The 22,645-nt window shown below is 47.1% G+C and overlaps 1 pseudogene; it reads left to right on the top strand.

The window, feature by feature from the left end:
- Positions 1 to 22,645, top strand: part of LOC144773730 (large ribosomal subunit protein bL33m pseudogene) — a 78,733-nt pseudogene that overhangs the window by 25,477 nt on the left and 30,611 nt on the right.

Here is a 22,645-nt window from a genome sequence, read left to right as displayed (position 1 = left end):
AGAACCCCTGCCCACCCCAGGACCTCCTTAATGCAGGCATTGTGACCACATCAGTAGGCAACTAGATACCTAGGTTGCCACTTGCCTGTGGCCTCCAGTTCCTGCTTGTTCCAGACTGATCCAATGACATTTCATCTGCCTGGGTTTTCCCACTGGCGTTTTTTCCCAACATGGTTTTCTCACTCACCATTCTTCCCACCAACAAAAGCTCCGCCTACCCCAGGACCTAATTAGTGTAGATCGTAGTGTGACCATTCAGCGGACTCTCTGAAGGCACAGCTACGTCTGTGCCCGTCCGTCCCTGGACTACGCTCATTTTCACCCCAAAGATACACTATCACTGAGCTCTACACTCTAGACCCCAGACACCGCAAGAAACACAGCCACAGTACCAACCCACGCACCACAGAAGGACCTTTCACCTGCTGCTGTACGCACATCAGCCCACCAACCAGCCCCACCCTAAACACATCAGAGACACTACCTGAACAAAAACACCAACTCACATGTGCCCTTCTTAACACACATGCACTATGCAGGCATTCCACTAAAATATGGGACCTCATTGCCACCCTCGCACCCGACAGAGTCTTCCTCACTGAGACCCGGCTCAACCCCACATCTGCTCCAGACATTGCCATAGGAATCCCCGATGGATATAAAATCACTCGCCAGGACCACACCAACAAAGGAGGAGGAACAGCCATCATCCACAAAGGGACCATACAGTGTACCATCACCGACAACACCACCAGCCCCATGGAACATCTCAACTTCAAGCTCCACTTTATGACAAGACAACCCTCAAAGGCACCCTCTCATACCGACCCCCAGGCCCCCACTTCAATTTCTGCAACACCATTGCAGACTTCATTGCGCCCCTAGCCTTAGACTCCAAGTACTACATCTTCCTCTGTGACCTAAATTTCCACATAGACGACCCCAATTACAAAAATACCCCATACCTCCTTGAAAATATGAGCAGAATCGGATTGACCCAGATAGTCCATGACCCTACACACACCGCAGGACACACACTGGACTAAATTATCACCTACAGCATCCGCATCAATATCAGACATGACACTGAACTCACATAGACAGATCATTCCATCGTCCACTTCAGAATCTCCAACCCGCAAACCACCACCTCCAAGAAGACCAACACCCCCCACTGGAAGTGGAGCCAAATCTCAGAGACCAGTTAATCCTGCTACCACCACCAACCTTGAACAGGTAGTGAAAAACTTCATTGCCTGAATCATCAATTGCACAGCCAGCACCATCCCCATCAAGAGCAACATCCAGAGACAATGCCCTAAAAAGGCCAGCTTGTACACCCAAGAACTCAGAACAGCAAAACAAGACAAAACCAGTTGGAGAGGAGATGGCACATCGCAAAGGCCAACTCTAACAAAGCAGCCTTCAAGACCTCCCTTAACCTCTACCAATGCCTACTGAAGGAAACAAAGAAGGCAGCCATTGCGGCATGCATCCAAACCAGCGCCAATAACACCAAGGAACTTTTCAACAACATTAAGGAATCCTCCAACCGGGCTACAAGGAAAAACAACATCACACCCTCACAGGAGCTGTGTGACAACCTCGCCCACTTCTTCCACAACAAGAACGCAACCATATACAGACATTTCCAACCCCAATCCATGCCTACCGACTTACTTAACAGATACACCACCACCATAAACTAAACAAACCGCACACTGACCACTTGGAACATCCTCTCCACCCAGGACACCACCTTCACCATGAAATCCATCCACTCAGGCGCTCCCACCGACCCATGCCAGTACCACATCTTCAACCTTGGAAACCAAAGGATCGCCTGGAACCCACCACCCTACTCAAAACCTCTATCATCACTGCAACATTTCCTGATGCCTGGAAAAACTCCAAAGGCGGACCATTACTCAAAAAACCCTCCACCAACCTCAGTGAACTAAAAACTACTTGGCAATCTCCCTGCTCTCATTCCCAGCCAAGGTACTGGGAAAGATCATCAGCAATAAACTCATGACACACCTGGATCAGAACCGTCTACTCAATGCCTCCTAATCCAGCTTATACAGCAATTACACCACTGAAACTACCCTGATCACAGCTGCCGTTAACATCCAAACCCTCCTCGACCGAGTAGAAACAGAAGCTTTAATCCTCCTCGACCTTTTGGCAGCCATTGACACCGTATCCCACCACACACTGGTGGATTATCTCTTTCCTCACCGGAAGTGTCCACCACTCACCTTTCACCTCTGAACCCAAGGAGATCACCTGCAGTGTCCCCAGGGCTCATCACTCTCTCCCATGCTCTTCAACACATTTATAACCCTGTTGGCCAAAATCATCACATCCCACAGTATCAAAATCATGTTCTACGCAGGCCACACCCACCTCAACGTCTCACTTACCGATGACTCCACCACCACCACCAGAACCAACTTCCACAGATGCATGGCAAACATCACCAACTGGATGAAGAACGCAACCTAGGATTCGTCCTCGGCTCCTCCCTCTCCATGGTGAAGCAGGTCAGCGCCGTCGCCTCCTCCTGCTACAACACCCTCCGCATGCTCCGCAGGATCTACAAGTGGATCCCAACCGAAACCAGAAGGACGGTAATACAGGCCCTCGTCAGCAGCAGGCTGGACTACGGCAACGCACTCTACGCAGGTATCCCAGCCAAACACCTGCGCCGACTACAACGCATACAAAACGCCTCTGCCCGACTGATCCTCAACATCCCCTGCCACAGCCACATCACCCCCACCTGAGAGACCTACACTGGCTCTCCGTCGACAAGAGGATTACATTTAAGCTCCTCACCCATGCACACAAAGCACTACACAACACCGGACCAGCCTACCTGAACAGCAGACTCAGCTTCCACGCCCCCACCCGCCAACTCCGCTCCGCCAGCCTCGCCCTCGCCTCTACAATTAAAACAAAGGTTATTGGTAGACTGATTAAACCCATATGAAACACTTTCAAAGTAAATTAACTTATTTAGACAAAATGATATATAATTAACAAATAAATATTATTTGATGAAATATGTTAATAACAATTTGTATTTCAAAATAAATGTAACTTTGAGTAAATAAAAGAAATGTATTGAATGTCCTTATATGTACCTTTTTTTAACTTAAACGAAAGAAGAAATCAATAAATATAAACGCTTTAGTTTGGATTCTTTTCTTAATAATATTTTGTATTTCATTAAATATTTAATTTGGTTCCACATTTAAAAAAATATATAAAATGAATTCAGAACAATATTAAACATAAACAAATATTTACTACTTTTTTCAAGTTTAATTAACTTTTTACATTCTCCCCATACATACCATGGGAAAGCTCCACCACGATAAAATAATCGATCTGATTCAGGTGCCTGGACATTGACCCTCAGTCAGTACATTTGTTTTATGCAATCCATGAGCTCGTTCTTTAGCACAGTTATGTTTTCTTTTGCCACTGAGATAACTTCAACTTGTGCTGATAATTCGAGCCACTTTGATATTGGTCTTTCTTTGACTATATTTTTCATTCAGCTCATCATTTTCATGGCATTTTAGATCTAATTTATAAATATTTTCTATGTCTTGTAGAACAACGCTCTGTTACGGGTTCCCCAACAATCTAGATCCATGAAATAAAACCGAACAATTTGAGTCTTTCCCACACCAAGGGTTCTTTGAGTTGCACATTGAACATTCTCAGATTGCTGTGCATTCATTTACCCTTGCTGAGACTGAATTATGTTTCATATCAACCAGAACTAAAAAATGAGTGCTTTTGTGCATACCATAGATGCACCAAGAGTGAATATGCCCAGCTGTTTTTATTGTACCTCTGAATGTATAGAATTCTACACTGCATACATTTTAATTTGATTTCTTCCAATCATTTTGAAATCTGACAAATATTGCATTTCAATACAGTTAAACATTTTAATCTGGTCAGCATGCGCACATGTTAAACATATCTAATTTGTTTCTCTCTCTGTTATAGCAAAAATATACTTTTGTTTTGCTACTCTTTCTCTACTTGAAGACTCGCCAACAGTCCACACCTATGCTTGTTCTAATATTTATTTTGTTATGCTAGTTAATGCGGTTGTACTTCAACCTCCAAGGATTAAATATCTGTTAATATACACAAAATATTACCTACTATATTTAATTAGTATTGATATCGGGTTATCATTTCTGAAGTTTAAATCTACATAGGTTCCTGTATCTTTCAACATTGTGTGTCCAACTTTTCACATTATGGACAAAGTGCCTTATGCCCAAGATTAGGCCAATTCATCATGTCCAAAAGGCCAGATTTAGGGGTCTAGAAAGATGGTGGTCGGAAAACCACCCCAACCGACATGGTAGTGGAAATCAACTACCTGCGGATACTGCGGAAAAACCAGCGGTACAATTAGGATCAACCGCCAAAGAAATCTGACCGGGCGCAACGAGAAAATGAAAAAACACCTGTAGCAGGAGGAGAAGGCAAAATTACTTCCGCAGCGGTCAGTTTGTGGCATAAAATCACCAAATCGCCGCCACGATAGCGGATAGACTGCACGGGTAATTAGGATATCCCCGATGTGACCTCGGTACCTTCTGCTGTCTCGGATCATAGTCGCAAACAGTGAGGAATGGGAGAACCGGCAGAAGAGCTGTAGCATAGCCACCGCTGCGGACACTCCATGACAAAGATGGCGGTCGACTGAAAAAACTCACAATAAGGCCACAAAGTGCACATAGCAAACTAGCCCTGCCACCAAAAACACCTAACACACCCCAGTGGCACACCCACATGGCAACTACACAAATACAAATCCAGGAAAACCTACACTACACACCTGACAGCACTAACTCATTTTTACACACCCACATAGCTGAATATAAAACCAGCCCCTTCCCTGACCACAATCCTTGCAATACTCCAGAAGTGAGGGGACATACACCACAGCTGAAAGGAGAGGCAAATCAACACTCCATCACTACTCACACCACACACAGCACCACCACCACTTCCACACCTGCACCTCCAACCCCTCTGCACATCACACACCATACACATCACCCCACCCCCACCCCCACCACTTATACCCTGCACCTCTCACCCCTCTGCACATCACACACCATAGCACCACAGAAAATGCCCAAATTCACAGTGTGAGTTGACTGTCATGGTAGATGAGATAATCAGAGTAGACCACAAGTGTTTGGTAGCCTGGTCCAACAGACTCCATTAGCCACAAGAGCACAAGTGTGGGCAAGGATAGTAGACAAGGCCAATGCAGTAGGAACCACCCCGCACTCCAAGCAGGAAATCTTGAAGCGGTGACATGACTTGAAGAGGGTTGACAAAGTAAAGAGGAACAAGAACGCTGAGCTGGCTCAGAGGACTGGCGGTGGCCCTCCTATTCCACCAAGAATATTCACTGCATGGGATGGGAAGGTGCTTGCCATACTGCATCCAGAGAGTCTCACAGGAAAAGTACAAACAAATGTAGACCATTTCTGCTTTGTACTGTCTAGCACAACTACAAAGCTACATCTCAGAAGCACAAGTATATTCAAAGGCACCACAATATCCAACACATGTCCTACAGATGTAACATCCACTCCAGTTGAATCACCACAAAGGTAGACAACACATACAGGGTTGTACCTGTATAGGCAACCAACACCACAACTCCCAACAGCCCCCCTGTACCACCCCTGAGCAGGATGTAGCACTCCTCCCACCCAGGAGCATGTGCCAGTCATTGTATGGATACAACTCACCTAACAGATAGGTAGCCATCTTCCCTGGGAGGGTTGTTTGGGGCTGGGAGGGCTGCACAACAACTCCCACCATGCCTCCTTGTTCCCCAGCTTAGCAAGATGGAGCACTCCCCCACCCGCCCAGAAGCATGTGGCAGCCATTGTAGTACAACAACCAAACTAACAGGTAGGTAGCCATTTTCACAAGCAGGGCAATTTGGGACTGGAAGGCCTGCACTACAACTCCCACCAGGTCCTACCCCTGAGCAGAATGGAGCTCACCCCCACCCAGAAGCTTGTGCCAGCCATTGTATGATTCCCACTCACCTAACAGATAGGTAACCATCTTCCCAGGTTGTTCTGTTTGAGGGTGGGAGGCCTGCAATACTACTCCCAGCATGCTCCCTTGTTTCCTAGCTGAGCAAAATGGAGCACTCCCGACCCACCAAGAAGCATGTGGCAGCCATTGCATTGCCCTCATCATACTAACAGGTAGGTAGCCATCTTGCCACGTTGTCCTGTTTGGAGGTGGGAAGCCTGCAATACTACTCCCAGCATGCTCCCTTGTTCCTCAGATGAGCAAGATGGAGCACTCCCCACCCACCCAGATGCCAGTGGCAGCCATTGTAATGCAACAACCAAACTCACAGGTAGGTAGCCATCTTCTCTGGGAGGGGTGTTTGTGGGTGTGAGGCCTGCACTACTACTACCACCATGCCCTCTGTACTACAAATCATCCAGATCGAGCACTACCTCCAAACCAGATGCATATGTCAGACATTCCACTGTCTATCTCAAACTAACAGGTAGGTTGACATATTATTCTCTCTTGTCCCACCCCTGAGCAGGACGGAATCCTCCAGCACACACACACAGAGAGGTGTCACAAATCCAAAACAAATGTGAAAACAGAACAGGTAAGTAGCCAGTACATGCACCCAGCCATTCCTCTCAAAAAGCATGGTGCCATATGAAATCACCAGTCCTCTCATCACACAAAAATACACACAGATCCTATTGCCACTCACAGTGTGCCGACAGCTAAGCAAATGTAACTGTCACAGCAACAAAAGTGTGACACACCAATTCACATGTACAAGAAAGTCTGTGCACAATCATGCACAGTACTGAATGCCATGTGTAAGTGCCATGTGGCCATAGCATCAAGGACCATATGACAGCAAAGAAAGCATGGTTGGTGGTACAAAATTAGATTTCCACATGACATGACAAAGGTATGCATGAGATGACAGTGGCCAGTTTAGGCTCAGATGTAACGTCTGCCAGGCACTGTAATCAACAAAGAGGCTTCACATAAATTCTTTGTTGCGCTAGTCGCTACATGGCAACATGTCCCTGTAATCACAAAATATGCATGTGGCGCATGGTATGTTTCAACACGTCACACCATGGACAAGTAATGCATGTATCTCAACATGTTGTCAGGCGGCACAGTAGTGTGCATACAAACAATGTGATGATTAGTCTGTGGTGTACAAACAGTGAATAACAGACATCTAACACAAAAGCTTGCGGGGTGCACTACAATGACCATTTCCTCTCTGTCCCACAGGTGACCAAGAACTGACTGCAGAGGACAACACCAGAAACCTGCATAGCCAGTCTCTCCCCCCCCCCCGGAACATGAACTCTCTGATGTTGACTTCCGGGATTCAGAGGACGAGGAGATCCAAGTAGGCCCATCTGGTGTGCCAGGGTGCAACAGGCCCCAGAACCCCATTGCCCCCCCCACCACATCTGCAGTAACACCAACCCATCCGCAAACACCTGCTGTTACGGCCTGTGCGTCCTACACCACCAACACCACCCCCAGTGCTGCCTGCAACACTATCCCTGTCCCAGAGGATGACCAACCCACACCACCAACTGAGGAGGGCAGGGAGAGGATGCGGGTGCCCACAGTGGTGAGGCACCAGGTCCATGGCAGCAGAGAATTTGGGAGGGCAAGGGTCAGTCACAGACAACCAGACCCTGGGACCGAAGCTCTGGCTAACATCAACCGAGTCCTTGGGGCCTATGAACGGGCCCAGGGACGAACGGGCTGGTCAAAAGAAGATGCACGCTAGCTCCTCCTGCTGATGAGATCCATGGACACCCGCATAGGCCAAATAGTAGACCTCTTGGGCCAGCTAGTGGTGGTACTGAGGGACAGGCCTGCGCCACAACCAACACCTCCACCTCCCTCTGGTATGCCGCAGGATGACAGTTCAACATCCTCATGTGGCCACAGAGAGGGGTGAGTCCTCAGACCCCACTGGCCCTACAGCAGAGGCCCCCGCTGCCAAGCGATGAAGGGGCTGTCTCAAGATATCCCTAGGAGTATCCAGTGGCAAAGTACCTGCCAAACATCAGTCTTAGAGCCGGCCATGAAGGCAACCCTCTTCACTACTGCATTGACTGTTTTGGACTGTTCTTACCCACACTGCCTTGTGTATGGCATCTGTCTGTTGGAAGGGGTCATCACATCAATGTGGTGACTACTCAATTCTCTCATCTACCATAACTGTCAACTCAATGCTTCACTAATTACCTCAATGTAAATGTTCACCCCCTCACATGTCACCATTGTAAATAAATACTACTTACACACATGTTGTTTCTGCTCCGTGTTTATTCCAGGATGTGTAGTCTTCACCATCATTACAATCTATCAGGAGTATGGAATGTATTTAGGCAAGGAGAGGCTGAAGGGACCTAGGAAAACAGGAAGCTACTCCATCATGCACACATCACAATAAGCAACAGTGCCAACATACACATTCTGTAGATGTGCCATAATACCCTGTTCCAGCAACATTGTCAGCCACCACTGAGTCAACAACCGGCTGCAGTCACAAAGCTCACATACACCTTGCCAACAACAGCGACATCATCAGACAATGGGTCTGTTGTACCTCGTCACTCACAGGTTGGTATGCAGGCTGTGACCTTGGCTGCTCATCAGCATCCAGGAGCAGTGGGAGCTCCTTGTGAATGGGCAGGTTGTGGAGCATGCAGCATGCAACTACAATCTGACACACCTTCCTGGGTGAGTACATCAGTGCACCTCCAGTCTTGTCCAGGCAGCAAAATCGTGACTTTGGGAGACCAAAAGTATGCTCCACCACACAACGTGTCCTCCCATGGGCATCATTGTAGCGGTCTTCAGCAGGTGTGCTGGGATTCCGCAGTGGGCTTAGCAACCAAGGTCGGTTGGGATATGCAGAGTCACCTAGGTGTGAGAACCACAGAGAAACCGTGTAATGTTACTGTGGCAGAGGACAGCATGTCAAACACAAAGCAAGCTAATTGAATCTGCATACTCACCCACAATCCATGCACGCTCAGGTAGCAGATTAGCCACAATGCTGTTACGCATGATGTATGAGTCATGGGCCGAGCATGGAAATTTGGCACACATGTGCGAGATGATCATATCCGCCTGGCACACCACTTGCACATTTATGGAGTGGAAATGTTTACAATTCCTGTAGATGTGCTCAAGTGCCTGTAGTGGAACCAGCCCAACATGTGTGCAATCAATGGCACCAACAATGTGGGGGATGTTTCCAAGGGCATAAATATCACCCTAAACAACCGCCAATTCACGCCCCCTGGGGAAATTGATATATATGTCCTTGTAAATCATCATAGCGGACAGGACATCATGCAGCACCATGCTGAACATAGGTTGCGACATCCCCCCTGCGCTGGACAACGTGTCCAGGAAAGATCCAGAAGCAAAAAAATTCAGACCCGCCATCACCTTAGACGTTGGTGTGAAAGCAACTGGATATGTCTTGTGAGGCTGCATGTGGGCCTCCAACATAGCACAAAGGTCTTTGAGGGTGTCTCTTTCCAGATGGAATTTTATATGACATCCTCATCCTCCATGTCTGCCAGCATTGTGAAGGGACAATGCACATTCAGTCTCCTCTTAGGTGAGATGAGAGAGGATACATGTCAATGCAATCCACCAGGAGCTGTGTTTGACATCCTACGTTTTCACTGACACAACAGCAACAATGACTAGCATCACAGTTGAGCTTACAGCACACCTTACATGTAGGGACACCTTCAGCTTCATTAGTCGTACACTTGTCCAACCTTCACACAGCAAGTACCTATAAAACAATATCTGACTGTGAAAATGCCCAAAGGGATATGGCCACATCTTGCATGAGCAGCCCTGGGAATATCTCACACAGCATATGTGTGAAACAGCAACACAACTTTCTCATATCTAGCTGCAGAACCTGCCACACCCTCAGGCGTAAGTCAAACAGGGCACACATCAACAACACAATGAGCACAGTCTGTGCGAGAAAATAGGCATGTGCCTGATCCAGGAAAAGTAGACACTCAAAGCAGCACATTGTTTAGTAAGACAATCATCACTGTGAGTTGCTCAGCACTTACACACATTGCCATATATACCGATTGGAGGGTCCATCATAACACTGTTCTGAGGGCATGCCCAGCAATATCACAAGGGACATGTGAGGGAGTAAATGCCAATGTCCCAAAGCATAAACACAAACATGGCATGTGTAGTCAGCAGTGAGGCAAATGTGACATTGGCATTGTGTGCACAATCAAGTGCCTTTGATCACGTGGCCACTGTGCACTGTTGAGAACTGCACATTTACCTTTCACACATGTCCATAGGTGCTGTGAAAGTGCTCTCACACCCAAATTGAGGTAATTCATGGCAATGTATGGCACCCAGATCGCGGAACTACTGCCTGGCACCAGCGGTGTGTCACCGCCAATGCCCAAGACACAATTGCGTCAGTGATAGGTATATACATATGGTCAAATGGCAGTTGGCATGCTCTGCCACCCAAATCGCGGTAGCTACCGCCTGGCACCTGCGGTTTGTCACCGCTAATGCCCAAGAAACAATCATGGTAGTAATAGGCATATACACATGGTCAAATGGCGGTTGGCATGCTCCGCCACCCAAATCGCGGTAGCTACCGCCTGGCACATCATGGTGTGTCATCATCAATGCCCACAACACAATTGCGGTAGTGATAGGCATATACACATGGTCAAATGGCGGTTGGCCTGCTCCGCCACCCAAATCGCAGTAGCCACCCCCTGGCCCCTGTGGTGTGTCACCGCCATGGACCATGCCCTTACAGCCAATGGGAACCGCAATCGCGATAGCACAATCAAAGATTTGAAAATTGCGGTAGGCATGCTCCGCCACCCCGGAGCCAGTCATTGGATGCATTTGAAAAAAGGCCAACCTGGAACACCAATTGTAGCAGCTTAGAATGACTGAAATGACCCAAGGGGGCTATATATGTGTAGGAAAGAGCCCAACGTTTCCACAGCCCACAGAGCCTGCTGCCTGCGACCCCTCACCACCACCTGCTGCTGCTCCTGTCTCCAGAGACTGCTGCCTGAGACTCCTCACCACCAACTGCTGCTGCTAATGTCGCCAGAGACTGCTGCCTGAGACCCCTCACCACCAACTGCTGCTTCTGCTGCTCCTGTCTCCAGAAACTGCTGCCTGAGACCCCTCATCACCAACTGCTTCTGCTGCTGCTCCTGTCTCCAGAGACTGCTGCCTGAGACCCCTCACCACCATCTGCTGCTGCTCCTGTCCCCAGAGACTGCTGCCTGAGACCCCTCACCACCACCTGCTGCTGCTCCTGTCTCCAGAGACTTCTGCCTGAGACCCCTCAACACCACCTGCTGCTCCTGTCTCCAGAGACTGCTGCCTGAGACCCCTCACCACCAACTGCTGCTGACTCCTGACCACAATGATGTAGAGGACTGAGAAGATCCGTGCCAGTCCCTTCACCAATGAGGAGCTGGAGGCCCTGGTGGATGAGGAGGCTATATGGTGCTCCAAATGTCGTGGTAAGTCTTCCAGAGTGGGAGTGAGAGTGTAGTTTGGGTCACACATTAAGTGTATCTGCTGCAGTATGTGCCTGAGAGTGTGGGGTTGTGTCATGCAGTGCCTAGCATGCTCTGCTCTGGGGAAAGGGGTGTGTAGCCTATTTCACACCTCTCCCTGCCTGCACATCAAGATTGGAGGGACATGTATTGTTTTCTCAGCAATACAGTGATGCAGCAAGTTGGAATTGCAGGAGTCAGTGCAGTGATTTCTTGTGTGAATGGCTGTGTGGGTCCCTGATGTCCTTCACAGGCTCATCTGTGGCCTTAGCTGGGGTTTTCGTACAAAGGGTAGTGATGGCATTGTGTATGGCTCCTAATTGTACATCATCCCCAGTTCAGCACTATCCTCAGGACTTCATTGCCCAAGGGTGACACTATTGGTGGGCATTCACCTATGACACAGTAGATTGCCGTACTATTGTGCGCAGCACCCATCATTTCCACCAGCATGTGTTCTGACTGGCATGTGTAGGCACTGTTTCCGCTCTCAATTTGTCCTTACTTGTGACATTTCTGATGCCCCACATCGGACCTCAGTTTGAGCCCACCTGGCTTGCACAGTCACCGTCCAATCTGACAAGGACACATCACTGAATGTACAGAGTGTTACATGTGTGTAATTTGTGGGACTCTCCATCAATGAACCATCTCAGCCCTGTAGATTGCCAAAAACAGACCTTGTGAGAAGGGTGTGGGTTTGTAAGATCATGTCACTCAATGTGACATCCATGACACAGTGAGCCATTCACAGGGATAGGACATTGAGGGCTGCGCAGTGTTGGACACAGTGAGTAAACCCCCAAACATATATTGATATGTACTGTATGCCTTGCTCAACTAAAACAATTGGACAGTAAATGTGGGCAGCCTACACATAGCCATCTATCTGTGCTGGCATCCTGCATGTGTATGAGATGGGCAGGTACTGTGTCCATCCTCATACCTATATGCATTTACGTATGATTCTCCCATTCTAATGTACTATGTGAGATGCTGTATTGTATCTGTTAGACATATCTGTGTATTTGGAATGAGTTAGTATCATGCTCCTGTACTGAGAGATATTGGTACATAACACTGTGTCACAGATTTTTCCCCATCTTGTCTCCCATGCCTGCAGCTCAAAGTCCACCAGCGTAAGGCCATGTGGAGGGCCATTGCATGCAAGGTGCGGTTTCTGGGTGTGTCCAACCGACGGCGCACCCACTGTCACAAGAGGCGGGATGACATCTGCCAGCTGAGCAAGAATGCGGCGGAGATGACTCTGGGGCTGCTCCCTTGGACTGGCAGGTTGGCGCAGCAGAGCATGACACCACCAATGGCCTGCATCTTGGCCGTGACACAGCCTGAGCTGGATGCATGTTTGAAGGAGCATCAGCAGCAAGTTAGGGGTGAGTATTCTTGGAAGGGTAACTTTGGCTGTGAGTGGATGCATGTGTTCCAGCCTGGGCCCCCGCTGGGCTACTTGATGTTAGTAGTGTCATGCAGTGTCTTTTAAGTGGCCTCTGTTTTAGGTGTAGCTGTCATGCATTTACCCTACCTGTACTTCCTAATGTTATTAGAGTAATGGGCATTGCATTCAGAGTCGTGGGCTTCAGGTATCATCTGCATTGGGTTAGTCTGGGAAATTCCATGTAACGGGACGGCAGTGTGTATAATCTGTGTGTGCTTTCATCAATGCGTGCATTGCCTGACCTTGGAATGGTGAGGCTTAGACATCTGACACCAATGTGCAACAGTGGTTGTGCACCAAAGTACAACATGGTGGATGGCATATGCTAATGGCCATTGTGGACTGTTATGTTGTAGTCTGTATCTGTGTTGTCCCCTTCTGCTCCATCCAGATATGACAGTGGCAACATGTGGTGGGGTACATTTTTGCCCCCATCAGGGCCCTAGGTGAGCTCATAGCTATTTGTGTGTCTGGTTGAATGCAGCCAACGGAAGGGTGTTGTGCTGTGTGATCATCACATGGCTCATTTATGCCCCGTTAGCTTGTTGACAGGCAAAAATCGAGTTAAAAATTGAGGTTGCACAATGTTGTTGCACAGGATGATATGCAACATGGAGATTTCATCATCTTTAGTGATGCTATACTTGCATATGAATGTTCTGTTGATGCCAATGAACAGACCCTACCTCTCTCTCTCTCATGCAGCATCTCCCGTGGGCACGGAAGGACAGGGGATGGACACCAGTGGTGAGGCATCAAGCCCAACTGCTGCACACGAGCACAGTGACACAGGTTTGACCTATGCCTCATAGGGGGACAGGATTCTGCTTGAGAAATCATAGCCAGAGAACCAGACCTCAACGTCATCGAACACCAGTGGTGAAGCATCTATGTTGGGAGGCACAGGGAACGGGGACTCTGCCTCCTCTTCCACCACACAGCATACAGTGCCCACCCCCCCAGCTACTTCCACTGTTGCTGCCCGTGTTCGCACCAGTAAGAAGGGAAGAGTGTCCTTCACCCCATGCACCGCTGCCCCTGCCCCTGTCTCCCCTGTCGCCATCAGTGCTGAGTCTGTGGACCTTTTGCGCCAGCTGTGTGTGGGCCAGACAGCTCTCCTCAATGCCTTTGTAGACCACAACAAAAAGTTGGCACAGGTGGTTGCTTTCATGGAGGGCATTAATTCAGACGTGGGTAGGCTACACCGGACTGTCCAGTCTTTGTCCTCCGCAGTGACGGCAGCCATTCAACTGGCACAAGCTCCAGCTCCAGTCCCTTTGTCCAACCCCCTGCCAGTGGCCACATCTGAAGATAGTGACCACACTCCAAAGACCTCAAGGGCAAGATACAGCACACATAGCACACAGAAGCAGCAGCCCAAGGGGTCCAGGGCACAGACACCATCCACACAAAAAACGAAAGCCGCCCCAGAGCACAAAGACAAAAGCCCATCAGTCGACCCCAAGAGCCACAAAACCAAGAAGCAGGCCTCAGAGTCACATGCCTCAGAGGCATCCCCAGACCAGGACTCTCCTTTCCCGAAAGCATCTCTCAAAGACAAGCAGACAGTTTCCGTGCCCGCTGAGAAGGTGGTGCCTTCTAGAGTACACATAAGAAGAGCTCCAAGGCATATTCACCCATGACCTCAACTCCCATCCAAAGCCCTGTGAAGCAGGGACAGGAGGACACTGTAGGGGGTACACCTGGTATACAGGGGATGGAGGGGCAAAGGCAAGGCCAGACCAAGCGTCCTGCTGGTTCCAGTATGTCCCCAGATGGAGGGCCACTGTCTGTACCTTATGCAGATTTGGTGGTGAGTGTGCCTGTTGTGTCCACACCACTTCCCATTAATTCCAAGACAGGGAAGCCATTTAGAGTCCCCAAGAAGTAGAAAGGCACCCCTCCACAATCTCCCACCCACACTGTGTCTCACAGCAGCATGACTCCACCTCCACGTGCCACTACATCACCTGGTCCAAGCAGCCCTCCGGCTTACCAGGCCACTGATGCCTCTACCTCATCTGGGACTCTCTCCCCAGTCCATTCATCCAACTGTCCCCGACACACAGACCGACAGCCAAGTCTGAGTGGAAGTCCCCATCACACACCTGTCTCTCCCACAGCGGTACCTGAACTGCCCATTATTACCCCCTGACTGTGTTGCTGACCATGGCAGGGTACAGTCACACACATTCACTGTGCAGCTTCTCATGTACTTACTCTGCACTTTGTGCTGGCCACTGGCCTTGTTGTTCCCTACTGTTTGGCTCTTGCCTGTGCTGAATCTCATGTAACTACTCTGAACTTTGAACTGGCCACTGGCCCTGATGTGTGCCCCTTACCTGTGCAGCTTCTCATGGACATACTCTGTACCTTGTACTGGCCACTGGCCTTGTTGTTCTCTGCTGTTTGCCACTTGCCTGTGCTGGATCTCATGTAACTACTCTGAACATTGGACTCGACACTGGCCTTGACGTGTGCCCCTTACCTGTGCAGCTTCTCATGGACATACTCTGCACCTTGTCCTGGCCACTGGCCTTGATGTTCACTGCTGTTTCCTCATTCCCTGTGCAGGATCTCATGGAACTACTCTGCACTTTGTCCTGGCCACTGGCCTTGATGTTCACTGCTGTTTACCCCATCCCTGTGCAGGATCCCATGTACCTACTCTGCACTTTGCCCTGGCCACTGGCCTTGCTCTTGTCTACTTTTGGTGCCTATCTGTGTGATATGTGAATAAAAACAGTTACTCCTGTTGTCTGCCTTGTCAGTGTCCTTGCTAACTAAAGCGTTTTCTGTGTGGGTATGGTTTACTGTGACACATGCTCGGTATGCCACTTCAACATTGCCAATGGCTTGTTTCCTCTGATCATGTTGTTTCCACTTTGGCGTCCTAGACCTCTGCATCTGTGGTGTGGCATGGTGTGCATCCCCTGATGTACTGCTGTGTTTGCAATGTGATTTCTTGGCATGTGCATCTGTTGTGTGTCTGATGTGGCTGTGTGCAGTGCTTGTGCTGTGCTGTCTCTTGCATTTGACAGATGCTCTGTGTGTGGTGTTCTATTTGCATGTCAGTGTGTGTGTTTTGTTGGTGTGTTTCATTCAGATATGTGTTGCCAGTGTGGTGTGCCTTACTTGTGTGTCTGTCACATGAACTTAGGTCTATTCTAGTTCCTGTGCTTGTTTTAGGTGCGTCCTTGGTTTTTTTCTCCTCTTACATTTGAGCTTTCTCTTGTCATTCTTGTGCATGTTCAGACATGTGGTACACTATGACACCATGTTGACTTGATGGGTGGTGCAGTATGTCTGTCTCTGTGTCATTGTAGGCCCATTTCTCCCAGTTTGTGTCCATGATTATTTTGTGATGATGCACTTATTGTCTGTATTGTGGTATGTTGTCTGTGCATGCATTGTTCCTGACTGATGAGGTTGTGTACTCATGTTGTGTCTGTGCTCCCATTGCCTTTCCAAAGTGTTTGATGCACAGATCATGTCTGGTCTTGTCGTTGTTCTGTGTGTTTTTTATTGATTTATGTGTTTGGCTGTTGTTTCTGTGCAAACATTGGTTCAGGTATCCCTGTGTGTTAGTGATGTTTGTGGATACCCCCAGGGAGCATGATTGTTTGTCAGTGTATTAACTGGACATTATTGACACCCTTCTGTCTGTTTGAAACTGGTGTTGTGTGCTGCAGGTGTGAAGGGGGGTATGTGTGAAGGTTCATACTTGTGTTTGACAGTCATGTAGTGTTGCAATGGGCCCTGTGTGTTGTGCTGCTGACATACTCCTGTCATGTAGTTGGATACAGATGTGTGGCCGATCACTGTTTGACTTCATACCATTCCTTTCATCCCTGTGCCTATACATGGGTTGCCTTGCTGTCTCCCTGAGTTGGTGCACGGAGATGACTGTGGTTTGACTTCACTCACTGTGCCAGCCATGTGTGATTTGATGGGCTGAGGTTGTTATTTGTACCTTCTCTTGCATGTGATGTACACATGCTTGGTGGTTTGCTCCTTGGCCTTCCATTTGTGTCCACCTCACTTTAGGTTTCCTATTTGTTGTCCTCCATTGCTGCTGGCATGTGGTCTTTGTATGTGGCTGTGTGTCAGTGTGGGGTATGTCTGTGTGACTTGGCAGGCTGTGTGTCCAGTTGAATGTTTGTTCATTATCTGTGTGTGTGTTTATTTTGTGCTTGGATTCAGTTTTCTTGCCATGAGTGCAGTGTTGTTGTGGTGTGTGGGTTGCCCTGGCCCTGTGCTTCTGTGCTGTGTGTTCCTCTGCAGCCACACCTGCTGAGGCTGTCTCCATAGTTGTTTGGTGTGTGGTGCAGGGTGTGGGTTCACCTGGCTGGTTGTTGTGCATGGGGGAGCACAGGAGGGGCACATGGCATGTCCCTTCATGTTGGGGGGTGCCTGGTGTTTGGAGTGTGGAGGTGTGGCCCTGTGAACTTTGTGCACTGCCATACCTGCCGCTGGCCCTACCTACAATATTGTGCACATGGTTTCACACGGCTTCACCGCTGCAGTGAGGTGACCGGGACATTACTTCAAGATCGCGAAAAATGGGTGACCTGGATGTGGAGGGGTGACTTAGTGACAGGTAGGACATGTGTGGGTACACTTGTGGATGTGTTCCTGTCCCCACCAGGGTGTATGGTGTAGACAAGGACCCTGTATCTGCGCATGGGTAATGTATTTTTGTTGTGTGCGGAGTGGTGTTATTGCGTACCTGCGGCATCGTCGACAATGGTGCATGAGTTGATGGTAGTGTATCAGTTACAGCACCGGGAAAACCTGTAGAGCTGGATCCATTGCGGTCGGAACCGGGAGGTGAGGACTGGGACTCTGGTTTCGCGGTCCGCTGTTGAGGTTCCGCCGTCTCTGGTTAGGCGGTTTCTTAGCTACGGCGCAACTGTCTGTTTGGGGCATCCTGATTTGTACAGCGATCGGGATGTCATTCCGCACAGCAGTGGATCTCTATTGGCTCCAACTGCAGTGGTGGTGGGTGCTTTTTTACGGCAGTTCGCGCCGCACTGCGGAGGATGGGAAATGGGCATACTAATATGGCGAGCGGGAGGACTGCTGCTGGCGTGGAAAAAGGCATTTTCCGCCACCACCAGCACGGCGGTGGTGCTCTGCCCGCCATCCTAATGAGCCCCTCAGTTTGGATAAAATACGTACAGCAGCAATAAGGGAGACATGCTAGAAGGCTTTACAGGACATGCAAGTCTGTTAATTTTTTCGTGAATTTTTTCCAAACCAAGTAATTTTTGGTACTTTTTTACCATGTAGTAAATCTGTTTCGTGCCATAGAGACTGAAGTTACAGTATCGGCCTGACCTGGAGTGTCCTCTGTGTTCTATGTTAAGCCACAGATCATTTTGTATTTGAATTCTGGAGGTAAACATTTCTTGTCCATTTTCTGCACTCTCTGTTGAATCGCCCATACTTTCTACAAGTTTAGGAAAAGTATGTAAGTACAGGGCAGTCCTGTGCTAAATGTTTAACCAATGCGCTCTGATTTTGTTTCATTTGTTTATGTGTTGATAGATGCCCTGGAATTCAGGCTAGAAGGTCCAGGGCCAGCCCATGTGAGGATTAAGCATCATAATATAAAGAAAGTGGACATTTTGAGATGGGGGAGGCCTAGGGTTAAATACATTTCCTTCTTTTCATTGTATTTTGTTGTTCAGATTTGTCATTATACTGTGGTGTTTTATTGTTTGGGACTTGGTCTGTTTTAGGCCACAAAGATCTTATATTGAAATTATTTTAGTGGATGATAGATGGCCTTTAACTGATGGCAAATTTAAGTTAAACATTGCCTAGCGCTGTTTGGGGCATTTATAACGTTTATTTTAAATGATTTTTTCACTTTCCAGATTGCTGTGCTGCTGTTATGTTTTATCATGGTTGGACTCCAACCAAGGTAGGCAGCTATGTTCTCTTTGTATTTCATACCTTTTGTATTTCCATTACATGCTTGTCTATAATTTTATGAAACAGTATGTGCCTCATAGGCAGTCATTTTGCCTCTGTTCTCTTTGTCTTATGCCTTTCTAGGCCATGAGCGTATCCACTATTTTGTAAAACTACTGTGCTTTTCATAGGCAGTCATGTTGTCACATATTACCTTGGTGGCTATGGTACTCTTAGAGGCATATTTACAAGCCCCTTGCACCACTTTTGCGTCATTTTTAACATGGGAAAAGTGACGCACAGGTGGCGCAAGAGGCTTGAAAATAAGCCCCTTAGTACTTTGAATAACATTGTTTGTTAAATCTAATGAGCCACATAATCAATTCTGTCATTTAAGATGTCATAAGTAATGTAATAAGCGAGGTCAAAAGGAGTGCATGTTGTTGGCTCAGGTTCTAGTGATTTGCCTAAATTATAACAGGTGCATTTCAGTTTGTTTTATTTTTAACGTTACTTCTCTCATTTAATGCCTAACTATAATGTCATTTTAAACGTTGATGTTTTAAACCTATTTCTGGGGTTTTTGATCATTTTTTAAATTGGCCCATCACCCAACTTTTCACTGGCACCCAACCACCGCTGTACATCCATTTGGATGTGAGCAGAGCGGGTTGACTACTAGGCCTGCACCAAATTCTCAGTGGATGCCACTCTATTAGCACCCACCCACCAAGGGGCACCTCATGGGCAATGTGGGTTGCCAATAGTGCTTGGTTACTTTGCTAGGTCCTGGGGTCAACCCTGTTGAGGAACCCAGCCCCGGTGTACACAAAGTTCATCCATAAAATATTTTACTATTTTAAAATTAAGGCGCAGTGACGTGGCTGAAAAGATTAAATAGATGTGGAAAGAGGATGTTTTACTGATGCAGACATCCCCGCCTTTAACTCATTGTAGCCCCTTTAAAAAAACATAATTGGTCCAAGTTAACAAAAATGCATACTTTCCCTAACACTTTTAACCCACTGGTTGCATACCTGTATTAATATTTCAATGCTTCTTTACTTCAGCTTTCTCCTCAGGAAAAACTTCAACAGCTGTAATCCAAAATAATGGCAGACAGGAGTTCCTCAATTTCATCTTGATTACAAAATCTTCACACTCTAGTTGTTCACTAGAACTTAGGGCCTCATTATGATGCATGTCATTTGGACCACGGGCCGTTATTGCATCCGCCAGTAGACTGCCGACAATAATGGGGATGGTCTGACTTCCGTATTTGGATTTAACCGCCCATCTGGAGGTCATAAAATCATCGGTACCACAGCAGGGGCAAAAAAGGGCTGCAGTACATGCCCCCACTGTTCGACGCCTCCTGCACGTCCATGCACTGTGTGTCCGCACCACGTCATGCGAAGCACGCGGTGCACGGAGGTAAGTGGGGGCACTACATGTGTTCCCGGCATACTTTACATTAGCCTATGATGTTTGGGGCCCCCTCTATCCCTTTCTGATGACTGGGTTCCCTGCATGAAAAGGCTGCCAGAAATGTATATCGTAATCCCGACTGTGGTGCCGCTACCATTCTAGGATGCTCCTTTGACCGCTACACCATCGGGATCTAAAATCCTGGCAGAGGTGGTGGTGTTGCCCTCTGACAGCTGGGGGTCTAACCGCCAGTATTGTTATACAGGAGGTCGGTTCAAAGGGGAGGACCGCCACCAACGAGCTGCCGGCGCTCCAACAACCAGCATCGCAATGAGGCCCTTAGTGGTGAAACTGAAGTTGCTTATTAACAGGTTAACTGACAGAATGCATTTTTGTAGAAAGGATATTTGACTCTGCATGTCAGAATGTTTTACTGACCTGGATAAGAAAGATTATTGAGAACTCATGGAAAATGTGCCCTGACGTTAGGTATCTAAAGCAGTAACTAAAATTTCTATGACAAAGAGAACCCCCGCATTTACTGCAGTGTCTGCTTTAATTTTTACAGCTTTGATTCCATCAAGATGGCATTCAGTTGCTCCCTGCATTAGTCATTAATGCAGAAAGGTAGCACTCTACTTATTCACTATGGTGGGAGAAGCTGCTATAGAACACTGGAGAATCAACTGATGGGTGGCTGCAGATGTTGAAAGTACACGTTTTACTCAGCATACCAGATTTATTTCTGATATTAATGAGGAAGATTTTGGAGAATTTCTAGAAAATGGTTCCTCATTTTAGAACCATAAATTCTATGACAAAACAAATCCTCTCATTGTATTAATTTCTAAAGGAAATGCCTTCCATTGTACAACTTTCATTCCATCAAGATCTTGTTCAGGTGTATCACACTTTTGTCATAAAGGCATAATATTAGCCCTCTAATTCTTCAGTAGTACACAGAGGTGAAGCTGCAGTAGAACAATGTAAACTACTTGAGAAGCTGCTGCTCATATTGGAAGTACATGTTCTACTCAGCATACCAGAAGCCACCAGTTGGAGGTTGGTCACATCCACTGGCCACAGGATATAAGGGTACTCCTGCCGTACTAGAAAAAAGTAAAATAAATAATAAAGATAATTGTGGAATGGGGTCTGTGGGGCTTTGGTTGCACTCTAAGGGTTGGGTGCAAGGCTACAATGTAGCGTACAAGGGTATATAAGGACATTCTTTCTTCACATATGAAAATGTTCCTATACCTCTATAGTCTGCTGCAGTAGGCTATAGTAGTCATTAGATTACCAATTTTCTTGATATCTATGTTTATCTTTAGCTTGGATCTATAACAATAGAGTGGACCATTGATGGGGTCAATGTGGAAAATTAGCATATAAAATTAATTAACGACAATGCTAACTAACCTTATGTGTTAACACGAAAAACACATTTTAAAATGACACGTAGAGAAATTGTGCAAAATGCACCAGGTATACATTTTTACCGATAGGCCTCAACTTTCCCTTAGCAAATAGACGTTCTTTAGGTAATGCTGAACCATCCCAAATATATTCCCATAGCTTCGCCTTAATGTGACTTGCTTAGATTTTCTCATTACTTCAGAATGTGCTGAGTTAATATATTAATACTAATACTTTATTTCTGATTAAAAATCCATGAAACATACAAAAAATAAATTAACATTTCATACATATTCAGCTAAAAACATTCAAATGAATTCTCATAAAACACTTTAAAAATTATAAATGGTCAATTATATCCCAATCTTATCATACACAATAGTTCATGCATTGAATTCTACAGGTTGGCAAATCCAAGTGGTCTTATCGTATGTTTCTTTTAAAGGTATAAATCAAAATGAGCAGCATCCCAGTAGTATATATTGCGTTATATGAGTATTATACCTGATATAGTATCCACCTTAAAGCCTGAGTCGCCTTTTAGTGCTCTATCCCTTGTTTCCGAATTATCCATACTGCATGGAAGTATTTCGCTAGACCAATGTCAATTGCTTCTTGTGTGTCTGCTTTTAGTATCCTAAGTGCTGGGCCCAATGACGTTATACCTAGTAATCTACAAAGGGGGATGATCCATTTTCTCTTTGAGACTCTGTAAGCCACACAGAAA

The sequence above is a fragment of the Lissotriton helveticus genome, chromosome 8, assembly GCF_964261635.1.
Source record: "Lissotriton helveticus chromosome 8, aLisHel1.1, whole genome shotgun sequence".
In the NCBI taxonomy this organism is placed as follows: Eukaryota; Metazoa; Chordata; class Amphibia; order Caudata; family Salamandridae; genus Lissotriton; species Lissotriton helveticus.
The sequence above is the reverse complement of the archived record's forward strand: the minus strand, read 5'-3'. Positions and strand labels throughout refer to the sequence as shown.